At 42.1% G+C, this 15,693-nt stretch overlaps 1 long non-coding RNA gene across 1 annotated transcript; it reads left to right on the forward strand.

Annotated features, from left to right (window-relative positions):
- Positions 1-2,542: 2,542 nt before the first annotated feature.
- On the forward strand, positions 2,543-6,087 carry LOC133852208 (uncharacterized). Its single transcript, XR_009895903.1, has 3 exons — positions 2,543-3,352; positions 4,221-4,251; positions 4,947-6,087. It is a non-coding gene; the product is annotated as an uncharacterized LOC133852208 (long non-coding RNA).
- The last annotated feature ends 9,606 nt before the right edge of the window (positions 6,088-15,693 follow it).

Genomic DNA, 15,693 nt, shown 5'->3' on the forward strand with positions numbered 1-15,693 from the left:
AGGGAAGGTCGCAAGCACCACATTCATGATCTGAACAGTTTACAGACTAAGAAGAGTTTGTTGCTGCTCAAGATATAGGAGTTAGAGGAGAAGCTACTAGAGACACAACTTCAATTAGAGAAATTCACGGATGAACAGTTGACTCACATGCTATCAATCCAGAAGAGCCCAACTGACAAGACTGGTCTCGGGTACGTAGCTTCTCTTTCTGATATTCCCTCTACTTCCAAGACTGCCTTTGTTAAGTTTACTGTCCCAGAGCCTCCACCCACTGTTGAGTGAAAAATTGAAATGACTTCTAAAAGTAAAGTGTGTGCAACAAGTGTCAACAAAAATTAAAGCACAACGGAAAGTAAATGACACAAAGATTTTTGTTGACGAAGTGGAAACTCAGTTAAGAGAAAAACCACTTCGGGGCAGCCAAACCCAGGAATTCCACTATTTAGAATACAAAGCTAGATACAAGACAGTAACACTCACATGTACCGATGTAGTGGTCGTACCTTGATCTCTGACGTGTAACCCAACACGAACGCTTCCTAACCAGGTTCACCTACTTGAAGGGGTCTTCAATGGAACTCCTTACCTTAGAGCCGACCTCTAAGATAGACTTCGGTTTACAGCACAACACACTTGAAAAACGGCTTCAGAGGAGATATCACGTCTTTGAGCTCTAATGGAATTCACACCGAATTCTTGCAGCTCTAAGTGCCCAGGGCCCCTATTTATAGGCTGGGGGTCAGAATGGACGTCAGGCAAAATATGCTTGGGAGCCGTCCGGACGGACAACTATGTGACATGATTTTCCAAAATTTTCGAGGAGAAATCTTTCCTGTATAAGAACATCGTCCGGACGGGATGGCTCGATCATCCGGACGAACGCACGTCCGCTGCAAGTAATTTCCATAACAGGCTTCGCGCGTCCGGACCATGGGGCAGGAGCGTCCGGACGGCTAAACATCAACACGCAATTTCCATATCTGATGCGTGTGCGTCTGGACCATGAGGGGGAGACGTCCAGACTGTTGAAGTCGAATCGACAGCTACCATATACAATGCACGAGCATCCGGACCACAGCTGTCAGATGTCCAGACGGTTCATTTTGAACTGCGATTCTTGCCTTACAGAGATACGCGTCCGGACGGGATACCACATCGTCCGGACGGTTGATTGATCTTCCCTTTCTTGAAACTTGGAAAGAATCAGTGAACCATTCGAGAACTGATAGGCGTCCGGACGTGCTGCTGAAACATCCGGACGGAGCAAGCTCGCAAAGAAGCTTCTCGATACGATGTAAGTGTCCGGACGGAAGAAACACGTCGTCCGGATAGATTATGCTTGTCTGTCTGATGTCCGGACGGAATGACACGTCGTCCGGACGGATTGAACAGTAGACAGATGGGCTTTCGGACGGGATGACACATCATCCGGATGACTGACAGGGAACTTGAAATTCTTCTAACTTGCAGGCAGAATCTTCTGACATCACTCTGAAAGTGGAATCCCTATTAACCGCATCATTACACATAAGTGATTTTGTCCAGACACAGAATAAGGCCAAAATACTAACAAACTCCCCCATTGGCCAATCTGGGACAAAAATCACTTGACCGGTTTGGAAATACATTCCCGGTCCAAAATAATAATTACTCCCCCTTTTTGTCACAAAAGAACAAAGGGTAAACAGAGTAATAAAACAACCAACTGAAATAAAAATTACCCCCCCTAACGGTCTCAGAAGGACCCAGGAAAACAGAGTAATATAAGTTCAACAGTTTATCAAAAACAACAAATTGTCTCAAAATAACAAAAAAAACAATAAAATGTCAACAAAGAAACACGAGGGAATCAAACATCCTCTGCCAGAGGTGTAGCTCTGGGAGTCCGACGTGCAGCCTTTGGTGCAGCAGCCTCATCATCACTGCTCTCTGGATGATGGACTTGGAGACACTCCTGAAGGTCCAAGTGGGTCTGCTACACCCTCTTACTGATGGACCGCATTTCTAGCTGCATGGAGGACACGGACTGCTGCATGGAGGACATCGACACCTGCATATTACTCATCCCCCCCTAAAGAGCAGCAAGAGCCTCCATAATTTGAGAAACATTGACCTCTGGTTCAGAAGGCGGGACAGTGTGAGAGGATGAAGCTACGTCTGGAAAAGAAACATGCATCGCAGCAGGCATATCCTCATCAGAATCCTCTCTCCGCAGCTGCACATTTGACTTCAGCAAAGTATGTGTAGCGCCCCAGTTTTTAAAAACATATTAATAATTGGATTAATGTTGAAAAATGATTATTTATGTGAGTAAATAATCATTCAATCATTTTATAAATATTTTCAATTGATTTGAGGAACTGTGTTTTAATAAAACTGATAATTAATTTATAACCGAATATTACTGAGTTAATAAATAGACAAGATAATTAATCACTAGATTAATTAACGTTGTTATTGTTTCAGTAAATGTTTATTATTGTGCAAAATATGATTTATCATAATATTATTAATAAAATTATTAGCGGTCTCCATATGGCATCCCTCACGCTTTATTCCTCTAAGGCATTTTAAAACTCATCTTTTCAGCTCACTCGTCTTCCACACTGTTTATTATAAACCAACACTGTACTCTGCGGCATGCTCTCCAGCTCCTACACTCATTACCCTCACGTTTCATCAGCTCCTACACTCATTACCCTCACGTTTCATCAGCTCCTGCACTCATTACTCTCACAGTTATAAAACAGAGCAATGTCCCTCTTCATATCGCACACTTCTTCCTTCTTTCTTTCTGCTCTTTTCTCCTTCTTTCTCATTCCTTCCTTTCTCTCTTCAATCTGAGAGTTACAGGAGACAGAGTGAGAAAGTGAGAGACGGTGAGATGGAGGGAAATAGGCGAGAGATAGAGAGCTGAGTGAGATTAAGAGAGAAACAGAGGAAGAGAAGGAGAGGAACCCAGACCCAGAGACCCGATCGTGGAGGACCCGTGCGCAGAGCCGATGAACAGAGACCCGAAACCCGGGAAACCCGTCAACGCCGTACCCAGATCCCGGCAACCCAGCGAACCCAGAGAACCGATCAACCCGTTCAGCCCGTGACCCACGGCAACCCAGAACTGGAACCCAGCAACCCAGCTCGACGACCCGTAGCAGACCCGTGACCCAACGAACCCAGAACCACCGTGACCCAGCCGAGCTCGTACGTCGTTAGCCCGGAAAACCCGATCCTCCTTGCCTGGCGATTCCAGCAGCAATTCCCGGCCATCTCAGTGGATTGTTGGCCGGTTGATCTGTGGTGATTTCCGGCGATTCTAGCCGGAAATCTGGCAACTTCCATGGGCGATTTTCTGGTGAATTTCCCCAACCATATATATATATATATTCCTGATGATTTCTTGTATTTTCTGTTTAATCTAATTGTGGTTTTGTGCGTATGATTTTGGGTTCAATCTGTACGGAGTAGAAGCTTGATTGCTTGTTGGGATGTGCTGCTCTGAAATTAGTTTACTGATTAATGAGTTTTCTGGTTGAACTGATTGGGTATTTTAGTGTTGATTCTATTCGGTTGATTTCGGTTTAGCCGTGTTTGAGTTTCGGCCAAATGGGTATTTTGTGTGATGATTTTCCTGTTTGAGTGTTCCCTGTTCAGATTTAGTGTTTTTAAAGTTGAGGTAATTATTAGAGCTTAATGTTTTAAACTGAATTAGTTGTTGATTATGGATCGGTTGTGATATGGGGTTTTGGACTACTCGATTGAGTGTGTTATTATGTTTTAAGATTTCAACTAAGTTATGATGATTATTTTTATGATTAAAGAAAAGGGGTCTTGGACATGCTTTGAAGTTAGTCGATTTTAGTTTTGATGTCTCTTGTATTAGATATATATTGGTTAAGTCAAAGTTAATTAAATATTGGGGAGTGGAATAATAGGTGTGAATTACATATTGGTGAGTGGTGTGTGAATTAAATATTGGGGAGTGGAATAATATGTGTGAATTAAATATTGGTGAGTGGTGTGTGAATTAAATATTGGTGAGTGGAATAATATGGAAAATTGATAAATTAGTTTTATTAGAAATATTAGCTTTTTACAGAAGATGGGTTTATGTGTTAATTCTATGATAATAATAATATTAGGTAAAGAGGTTTTATAAATAGAATTAGGATTTGTGGTAAATGATGTTAACACTTTATATGTGTATATTTATAATTATGCAGATGATGAACTGAGAGACTGTACAAAAAGACTGTGAGTATTCCTTACTCACTCAGAATGATCAAGTGGAGCTTTCCATAATGTTTTGATATCTGTTTTATTTAATAGTATGCAACTTGTTTGGAGCATATTGGTTGTAATATGACATGTTTTAGTATTAAGGCATAGAGACAGATAGGAAGCTCTGAGAGGGATAGACAACCCAGTTGGTGGGTTTGAAGCTCTGAGGGATAGACATTCTTAGATTTAGGAGCGATAGACATCCTCGGTTTTGAAGCTCTGAGAGAGATAGACAACCCAGTTGGTGGGTTTGAGGCTCTGAGAGAGATAGACATCCATGGATTTAGGAAAGATACACATCCTCGGTTTTGAAGCTCTGAGAGAGATAGACAACCCAGTTGGTGGGTTTGAGGCTCTGAGAGAGATAGACATCCATGGAATTTTGTGGGATTTGAGGCCCTGTGAGAGATAGACAACCCTAGTATGTGGGTTTGGTACTCTGAGAGGGATAGACAACCCAGGACTGAGGCCTTAAGAAAGGACCCTCAGTGAAAAGCCCGTAGAAAGAATAGGGATTTCGGAGTTTGAGTCCTTGGCATAAGTGTTTATAATTGTTCTCATATTGTTGCACTACATATTGTTGCATCGCATACTTTTAATTAAATCAGTAATCTTATCATTATTGAAAGCAGTTGACTGACCCATGTATTTATATATGGGCGGTATAGCCCATGTTGCAGGTACGAAAGTGTATAAAGCTCAAGGATAGGAGTTTGTTAACATTACAGGAAATTAGAACTGTTCGATAATGTAGTTGATGAATGTAGTGAATTCTTGTATCAATTTGAAATGTAATACTTTAATTACGTTTATCACTCAATAAAGCTCTGATGTGTTATTTAATTCAAGCCTGTTGGATAAATTATATCTTCCGCTGCGAGAGTTTATCTCTGAGGTAGTAACGTCACGTGGAAACCGGAGGTTTCTGCTTACGAATTTGCTGGTTCAAATTTGGGGCGTTACAGTATGTTTGCTGAGGGGCTGTTTCATCTTGATCCTAGGCTTTCCATCTACATTGATACCGGACTACAGGATGATCTGAGTAAGGAGGCAGCCAAAAGGAAGACCGGCAGTGTCCTCATCACGAGCCTCGAGCATGACTCCCAGAATATGTTTGCAGAGACAGAAAGGAAAGCGAAAGTGAACATCATAAACAAACTGGGCCTTCTTCAATATCAGATTACTGCGCCTGGTAACCGGCCACAGATTGTGCAGAATAATTTTGGCAAACATACGATGAACTGGACCTAGAGCACCAATCTTGATGGAGGTCTGATGCCCCTCACCCTGTGGAACAGCATGGAAAAACTCTTGGAGCTCATCCATAGAGGGAGGAAGCACCACCTCGTTGAATGGACTGGCAGGTAGATCGAGAACAGGTACCCTGATAAACTGGCTGATGATCTGGGGATCAACAGTGATTATGTGTCCATCAACAGTGGACTGCAGTACCATCCCACGCTCATCATCCTGAGCAACCTCCAAGTTTGCATAAAAAAGTCGGACCAGCCTGGTGAGGACGACGCAGGCACAGGTATAGAGGTAGGTCCACTGATAATGCTGGATAGTCTCATGGATACTGTTTAGCGGAGGCACCATGATATCTACACGGACCACGTTCCGTTCAGCAATGACAGTCCGGTCCATAATCTTCGCTTGTATTTCATTTTGCTCTGCTTCTGTCCTCTGACGGACCCGGCGCTGGAAACTGATGGCAGACATGATTCTGCAAAAAGAAAACCAACAAGAATATTCCAAAAAAAATAATCCCAAAAAAAATCTTGTTAGGTTAGCAAAAGTTTTGGGCAGAAAAAGGACTATTTTAAAAAAAAACAGAAATTATCATAGTCCTACAAATAATCCCAACATAGTATAAGCATCTCAAACTCTCAATAACACTCCTAATCAAATATTGAAATTCTAACAGTGTAAGAACTGAAAATAATAGGACAAGAAAAATACCTGAAGAGTGATTGAGAATACAAAGAGACACAAAGGGATGATATTACTCCAAAAGCACCAAAGAAAATTACTCACAAAAAGTCAAAAAGTAGATTTTGTGGGGTATGGAGAAAATGGTCGAACTGGGCTATTTATAGCCTTTATGGGTCACCCATTCGGACAAAGTTTTCAAGACGTCCGGACTCATGAGCCTCGGGAACGTGCGTAACGGTCATGATCGTCCGGACGAAATAAACTACCCGTCCGAACGATGGTGACAGCGCACGTGAGTCCGTACGTACAACAAGACCTGTCCGGACGACGAGGCACTGCACATATCCGGACTTCCAGAGAATACTGTCTGGACTACCATGCTACACTCGTCCGTACTCCAAGGAATACCGTCCGGACGCTCCATACTGAAACACCAGAAAAACTGAGAAGAATTTACAGAGATCAAATTTTCTCAAGTCAGTGTCAGAATACGCATACATAATCAACTAATAACACAATCAGAACGCATCTCAAAAATAAACAGAGATATAAAAGGAAGTCGAGATTTCAATTAGCACAAATAATTTTTCTTGATCATATAAAAATCAAATAGGCAACTCAACTCAAGCAATGCGAGTGTGTGTGGAGACTCTTTTCCCACCAGGTAAGACTTTCCAAGACATGACAAATAGCAACTAGATTTTCTAGACATGAGAGAAAATCAAAGACAGATTAGCCAAAAGTCAAACCTTATAACTTGCTTGGGCCTAGACACCCTCATCTGATACACTCCCCCTAAGATACAGCACATATTTTGTTTTACTTGTACCATATAGGACAAGATAAAATTTTACTTGCTCATAGAGGGCAAGGTGAATTTAAGCACATAAGCAGTGATTAAACAGAATTAAAGCACAAAACTTTTTATGAAATACTACTCGAATCTTATAGAACTGCAAACTGTAGGGAGTGCCAGAGTTTATAGATACTAGGTTCAACCAGCCTGTGGTCAATTTGGCCATCTTATCAAGGACTTCTTCTCTTATCCAAAATTTCCAAAAGCAAAGAGTCAGAGAAGGAAAGATGTACCTTTAGGGGGGCCCGGGATAGTGCACTTTTTCATCGCATGAGGAAAGAAGCTATCCTACTTTTGCATAAACAGGAAAAACACTTGGCCAATATAGTCAAAACTCTCAATTATATCTAAGCATATTTAATCAATGCACAACGAACTGAGATATCAGGTAAGAATACATGCAATATCTAATAAGCCAAGAAAAAAAAATCCTACAAATTCTCCCCAAATTTATTTATTTTTTATTTTTTATTTTTTATTTTTTTTACTAAAAAAAAACAAAAACAACAAGCAATATGGAAAAAACATCATATGCTAAGGCACGATCAAACCTGTGTACGCTCAATGATACCATTACAGAAAAACAGTCGCTCAACCTGCTTTTTTTGTCTTCCCCAAAAATACCTGCAAAGTTTTCTCAAGAAAACACAAGGGGGCAAACATAACTTGTTCCTAGATTGCATATAATATAACAAATACAATGAGCAATCAAACCTGATGTCATAGGATTAGGAACAAAATCCTAGGCATGAACACCCGAACCCGCTAGGTACGTCGGTTCCCCCTCCTGGGGTAACTGTCCTTCTCAGCCCAAGTCTGCCTTCCAGTGGGTGGTTGCTGACAAGACTACATCATCCACTCCATCACGTTTTGTATTCAAACAGGAGGCTCACCGGTGTATTGCTCTTGAGGCCTTCTCAATTGCCTGGGTTTGCTCTAGTAAGTGCCACTCTGCTTGGCTGGTACAAACCGCTGTTGAGGCCACTGACGCTGAGGAGCATGAAACCAAGGGGCTTGGATTTGATGTCTTGGTGCTTGTCCCCATGGTGCTTGATAGGATGCCTGATGCCAAGGAGTCTGATGCTGAGCTGCAGGTACAGTGCCATACTGAGCTTGTCTAGGCACTTCTTTCTTGGCTTTGGCCTTTTGTGCTTTCAAGAGGGAGCACTGAGGCAGTATATGCCCACTGAGACCGTAGTGATGGCAAATAGGAGGTCTTCTGATGGAATGAGGGTGCTGAGTGCCTGGAACATCATCATTGACCTTTTCCTTCTGTTTATCTTCAATAACTGGAGGAAGCTCTGGGACTGTAGGAGGCACAAACACAGTCTTTGAGGAAGAAGGAATATCAGAAGAGGAAGCTACATACCCGAGACCAATCTTGTCATGTGGGCTCTTCTGGATGGACAGCATACGAGTCAACTTCTCATCAGTGACTCTCTCTAGCTGGAGCTGTGTCTCAAGTAACTTTTCCTCGAGCTCCTGTATCTTGAGCAACAATGAGCTCTTCTCAGTATGTAGACTGTTCAGATCATTAACTTGCGGCTTTCGGCCTTCCCTCAGCTTCTCAAACTCTTTGTAGAGAGTTTAGTATGCTTCCTTGAGCTCTACCTCATTCTCACTATGCTCCGAATAATATGAGTCTTCTTCTTCAATATAAGGGACCACAAAAGCCAGAAATTTGTCAGACACTGGAGCATCTTCTTCGGACTCATCACTGAGAGTCACATTGTAAGCCTTCCCCTTGCCCTTCTTGAGATTCCCGCAATCGGCCCGGATATGCCCATAGCCTGAGCATTCAAAACATCGGGGTCCTTGGGATCTTTCTTCTCGTCATCCTCTGGTTCAGCTTCTCTGAGAGGTTTCTTAGCTTTTTCAGAAAACTTCTTCTTGAACCGATCATCTTTCATTAGACTTTTTAAATTTTTGGCTAGCATCGCCACAGCCTTTTCTTCATCCTCAGATTCTTCTTCAGAGGAGGCTTCTACCTTCTTCTTTGAAGCCTTAAGAGCAATGGTCTTTAATTTCTTGACCGGGGGTAGAGACAGCTCGTATGTTTGAAGAGATCTAACCATCTCTTCAATCTTCATCTCTTCAAGATCCTTGCTTTCCTCAATAGTTGTTACCTTGATCCTGAAACGCTCGGGCAAAAATCTGAGAATTTTTAGAATGAGTTTTACATCCGAGATAGGTTTCCCAAGACTTACCATGGAGTTCCTCAGGTCACTTATTTTGGAGTAAAACTCTCCAAATGTCTCTTCCTCTAACATCTTAATTTCTTCAAATTTTGAAATCAACATCTGAAGTTTGGCAGATTTTACAAGTTTTGTGCCTTCATATGTTGTTTCCAAAATTTGCCATACTGCTTTGGCTGATACGCAATTTGAAATTTTGGCAAATTCAGATGGAGAAAGTGCTTGGCATAGAGCATGGAGGGCTTTTTCATTTGAAAGACGAGCATTCTTTTGAGGGACTAGTTCAGGTGTTGTATCCTCTGGTTTAGTCCAACCAATCTCAACAATACCCCAACAGTCAATAGATTTCAAAAAGAAACGCATACGTGCCTTCCAATAGCAATAGTTCGAGCCATCAAAGGCAGGAACAGAATTAAGAGTTTGAGACATAATAAAGATAGAAGTCAAATATAAAAACACTCAAGAAATTAATCTTCTTAGAGTGTACCAAGCTCTGATACCAATTAAAAAATTGAAATGACTTCTAGAAGTGAAGTGTGTGCAACAAGTGTCAACAAAAATTAAAGCACAGCGGAAAGTAAATGACACAAAGATTTTTGTTGACGAAGTGAAAACTTAGTTAAGAGAAAAACCACTCCGGGGCAGCCAAACCCAGGAATTCCACTATTCAGAAGACAAAGCTAGATACAAGACAGTAACACTCACATGTACCGATGTAGTGGTCATACCTTGATCTCTGACGTGTAACCCAACACGAACGCTTCCCAACCAGGTTCACCTACCTAAAGGGGTCTTCAATGGAACTCCTTACCTTAGAGCCGACCTCTAAGATAGACTTCGGCTTACAGCATAGCACACTTGAAAAACGGCTTCAGAGGAGATATCATGTCTCTGATCTCTAATGGAATTCACACCGAATTCTTGCAGCTCTAAGTGCCCAAGGGCCCCTATTTATAGGCTGGGGTTGAAAATGGACGTCAGGCAAAATATGCCTGGGAGCCGTCCGGACGGTGAACCATGGCCGTCCGGACGGACAACTTTGCGACATGATTTTCCAAAATTTTCGCAGAGAAATCTTTCTTGTATAAGAACATCGTCCAGAAGGGATGGCTCGATAGTCCGAACAGACGCACGTCCGCCGCAAGTAATTTCCATAACAAGCTTCGCACGTCCGGACCATGGAGCAGGAGAATCCGGACGGCTAAACTTCAACACGTAATTTCCATATCTGATGCACGTGCGTCCGGACCATGAGGGGGAGACGTCCGGACGGTTGAAGTCGAATCGGCAGTTACCATATAAAATGCACCAGCGTCCGGACCACAGCTGTCAGATGTCTGGACGGTTCATTTTGAACTGCGATTCTTGCCTTATGGAGATACGCATCTGGACGGGATACCACATCGTCCGGACGATTGATTGATCTTCCCTTTCTTGAAACTTGGAAAGAATCAGTGAACCGTTAGAGAACTGATAGGCGTCCGGACGTGCTGCTGAAACGTCTGGACGGAGCAAGCTAGTACAGAAGCTTCTCGATACGATATAGGTGTCCGGACGGAAGAAACACATCGTCCGGACAGATGATGCTTGTCTTTCTGATGTCCGGACTGAATGACACGTTGTCCGGACGGATGGAACAGTAGACAGATGGGCGCTTGGACAGGATGACATATCGTCCGGACGGCTGATAGGGAACTTGAAATTCTTCTGACTTGCAGGCAGAATCTTCTGACATCACTCTAAAAGTGGAATCCCAATTTATCGCATCATTACACATAAGTGATTTTGTCCAAACACAGAATAAGGCCAAAATACTAACATTGAGGATAAAGGGAAGGACAAAATCAATGGAGATGATCTGGGTACTCAAAAGCCCCCTATCATCAGAAAATCTCCCATATCCCATGACTAAGGATTAAGTGGGCATGTCAGACCCCAATGCTCCCTTCTCAAAGCTCAGAAAGCAAAGGTCAAGAAAGAAGTGCCCAGACAAGTAAATTATGGCACAAGACCTCTGGCCCAATATCAGACTCCATGGCATCAGGCTCCATGGAATCAAGCTCCAAAGCCTTAGGCCTCTCAATATCAAGTCCCATGGCATAAAGACCCAAGGCAACATGCCCCTCAGCGCCAGGCTCCTCAACATCAGTGGCCTTAGTAGAGATTTGTTCCTGCCAATCATAGTGGCAAATCCAAGACCTACAAATCCAGGCACTTCAAAAAGCAACAAAAGGTGGAGGTTGATCAATACTATAGGGAGCCACCTATTTGGATGCAAAACATGATGATGAAATCTTGCCAACAACCATCCATAGGAAGGCAGGCTAGGGTCAGGAAGAAGGAAGACATTCACCTCATGAGGGGGAATAGACTCACCTAGTCGGTGAAGGTATCCATGCCTAGGATTGGGTTCCTAATCCTAAGGCATCAAGTTTGATTGCTTGATATTTTACTTCCTATATCATGTGCTTGTTGTGCAATCTTGGAACCACCGTTATTTGCCCCCTATTTCTGTTGAAAGAATATTGCAGGTACTATCTGGGTAAGACAAAAAAAGCATGTCGGGCGACGGTTTTTCTGTATTGGCAACTTTGATCCTTCACAGGTTTGATCTTGCCTTGCATGCTTATTTTATGATGTTATTTCTGTTAGTTTGTAATTGACTTTATTCTGTTGGACAAAATCACTTCTTTGTAATGATGCTTTTAAACAGGGATTCCGCTATTCAAAGTGCTTCCAGAAGATTCTGCATAGTTTATAAGTCAGAAAATTGGATCCCTTGCAGCTGTCTAGACGCCCAACTGTTCAAAGTATCATCCGTTCGAAGGACTAGAACTTTCCGTTCGGACCTCCCACTATGTCAAAAAGCTTCGAACTGTTCTAGCTTGCATCTGTCCGAACATTTCAGCAGCATATCCAGATGACACTCAGTGTTTGTTCAGCTATGGGATTTCCTTCCAAAACACAGATATTGGAAGATCGCTGCAACCGTCCATATGATGTGGATTCTCGTCCGGACACGCTCATCCATAAGGTAAGTCGCGCATTCAAAATTCAGACCTCTGAACGTCAGCCTTCATGGTCCGGACGCGCGAGCTATTTATATGGAAATTGTGTGCATCAAATCAACTGTCCAGACCACCAATCCCTTGGTCCAGACACTCAAAGCCTTAATATGGAAATTGCATGCAGCTGAAGTACGACCATCAGGAAGACAGGGCAACACTGTCCGCATGCGGCTCAAATCAGTAAAGAATTTCACTGAAATTTTGGAAAGCTGATCGCACAGTTGTCCGTCCGAACGCCCTAATACTACCATCCGGACGGCTCCTAGGTTTTATCAAGCCAGACGCTCAGTTGAACCTGCAGCCTATAAATAGAGGTCCCTAGGCTTGAGAACAACAAGAATTCGGTATTGAATTCCTTAGTACTTAGAGAGTTATATTGTAAGGTTATTGTGCTGAGTTAGTCTCTCTAAAGCCATTGTTGTATGTGCTGTTGCTGCGCTGATCTAAAATCTATCTTAGGGGTTGGCCCTAAGGCAAAGGATTCCATTGAAGACCCCTTCAGGTAGCAGACCTGGTTGAGAGGTTGGGTTACACGTTAGAGTGCAAGGTGAAAAATGGAATTTGACTTCTAAGTGTGTGTGTGTGTGTGTGCACTAAGTGTTTACAAAATAACAATGCGGAAATTAAATAACACAAGATTTTTGTTAAAGAAGTGGAAAACTCAATATGAGAAAAACTACTCCAGGGCAGCAAAACCCAGGATATCCACTATTCAGAAGACAAGACTAGTTACAAAGTAGTAGCACTCACATACCCTTGATGCAATGGTCATACCTTGCACTCTAACGTGTAACCCAACATGAACACCTCCCAACCAGGTCTCCCACTTGAAGGGGTCTTCAATGGAATCCTTTGCCTTAGGGCCAACCCCTAAGATAGACTTTAGATTAAGCGCAGCAAAAGCATACACAGAAACGGCTTCAGAGAGATCAACTCAACTCAATAATCTCACAATATAGCTTTTTAAGCACTAATGGACTTCAATACCAAATTCTTGCTGTTCTCAAGCCTAGGGACCTCTATTTATAGGCTGACGGTTCAAATGAGCGTCTGACTTGATAAAAATTGGGCCCCGTTCGAACGGAAGTCATTGGCAGTCCAGACAGACAACTGTACGACCAAAATTCCAAAAATTTCGCTGAAAATCTTTCCTGAAATGAGCCGCGTACGGACGGTGGTGCCCTGTCGTCTGGACGGTCGCACGTCCGCTACAAATGATTTCCATATAGAGGCTTCGCTCGTCCGAACCTGGAGGATGGTTGTCCGGACAGCTGATCTAATGTACACAATTTCCATATCTGATGTTCGCGCGTCCAGACCATGATGACTGGCGTCCGGACATCTGGATTTGAATTGCGATACTTGCCTTATGGATGAGCGAGTCCAGACGGGAATCCACGTCGTCCGGACCGTTGCAGCAATCTTCCCATATCTGTGTTTTGGAAAGAAATCCTAAAGCTTTGGTCGAACAGTGAGTGTCGTCTAGACATGCTGCTGAATCATCCAGATGAATGCAAGCTGGAGCAGTTCGAAACTTCTCGACACAGAGGAAGGTCCGGACGGAAAGTTCTCGCCGTCTAGACGGATGATGCTATAGACAAAAGAACATCCGGACGGTATGAGACGTCATCTGAACGACTAGCACTTTGGTCAGATGGGAGTCCGGACGATATGATACGTCGTCTGGACTGCTGATCGGGAACATAATTTTTTGACTTGTAAACTATGCAAAATCTTCTGGAAGCACTTCTGAATAGCGGAATCCTTGTTAAAAAGCATCTTTACAAAGAAGTGATTTTGTCCAACAGAATGTGGCCAATTACAAACTAACACAAGGTACGACCACTACATCAGGGGTATATAAGTGCTACTACTTTGTAACTAGTCTTGTCTTCTGAATAGTGGATATCCAGGGTTTGGCTGCCCCGGAGTGGTTTTTCTCTTATTGAGTTTCCACTTCGTTACCAAAATTCTTGTGTTGTTTAAAATCCGCATTGATATTATTTTGTTAACACTTTGTGCACACACACTTATTTATATTAGAAGTCAATTTAATTTTTCAATTTCCATATAGCATGTTTTTGTTTTTATTTTTAAAAAAAAAAAAAAAAAATTGGGGTAGAAAATGCAGTGAATTTTAATTTTTCTTTTCTTGGCATGTCAAATATTGTTTGTATTTTTGCCTGATATCTCAATTCATTGTGTATGAATTGACTTTACTTCGATATGATTGAGAGTTTATGACTATATATCTGCCAAGTTTTTCCTGTGGATGTAAAAGCTGGATAGTTACTTTCCTCATGCAATGAAAATGTTCACTATCCAGGGCTCCCCTAAGGTACATATTTTCCTATCTGACTTTTTGCTTCTGGAAATTCTAAATAAGAGAGATGTTTTTGATAAGATGGCCAAATTGACCAACATGCTAGTTGAACCTAGAGCCTAAAAGTTCTAGCATTCTCTCTAGGTTGTAGCTCCAACAAGAAACAAACAGTAATTCTTCTGTTTTCTGTGCTATATGCTTATATTCACTACTTATGTGCTGAATTAGCTTTATGCCTTGTCCTTGATGGTGCAAGTAAAATTTTACCTTGTCCTTCATGGTACAAGTAAAACAATTAGGTGCTGCATAGGGGGAGTGTATCAGATGGGGGTGGCTATGCCCTAGTACTTTATAAGGTTTGACTTTTGACTAATCTTTCATTGATTTTCTCTCTTGTCTAGAAAATCTGGTTGCTTTTTGTCATATCAATGAAATTCATACCTTTTGAGAAAGTCTTCACACACACACGTATTGCATAAGTTGAGTAATCTATTTAAATTTTCTGTCTACAAGAAAATTTTGTGTAGATTGAACTCTGAACTCTCTTTTATATCTTTGCATAGTTTTGAGATGCTACTTGAATGCTTTATCAGTTGATTATACATGCGTGTTCTGAAGCTGACATTAGGAAAAATATTTTCTACAAATTTTTCTTCAGTTTCTATTTTTTCAGTGTGAAGCATCCGGAAGGTCTCTCTGTACTTTTGGACAGTTGCGGCTCAAACGTCCAAACGGTAAGGTTACACGTCCAGACGCGTGCGGCCTATCACATGCTTATGTGGCAATGCTCGTCCGAACAGGTTAGTGAGCCATTCGGACGGGGATCCCATAGGTTTTAAAAACCCTAGCCACCGTATCTCAAGCATACCCCACTCGTTTTTCTCTTGAAATTGTGTCTTTTTGTGTGCTTTTATCATGGGTTAGTACAAAATCTCAGCTTATTTTGTCCTCTTGTGCTTATTTCTCTCCATTCCAGGTACTTTTTTCAATCCTCTTTATTCCTTTCAATGTTTTGCTAACTGTTAGAATATTGACTCT

Source organism: Alnus glutinosa, chromosome 12, assembly GCF_958979055.1.
Source record: "Alnus glutinosa chromosome 12, dhAlnGlut1.1, whole genome shotgun sequence".
NCBI lineage: Eukaryota > Viridiplantae > Streptophyta > Magnoliopsida > Fagales > Betulaceae > Alnus > Alnus glutinosa.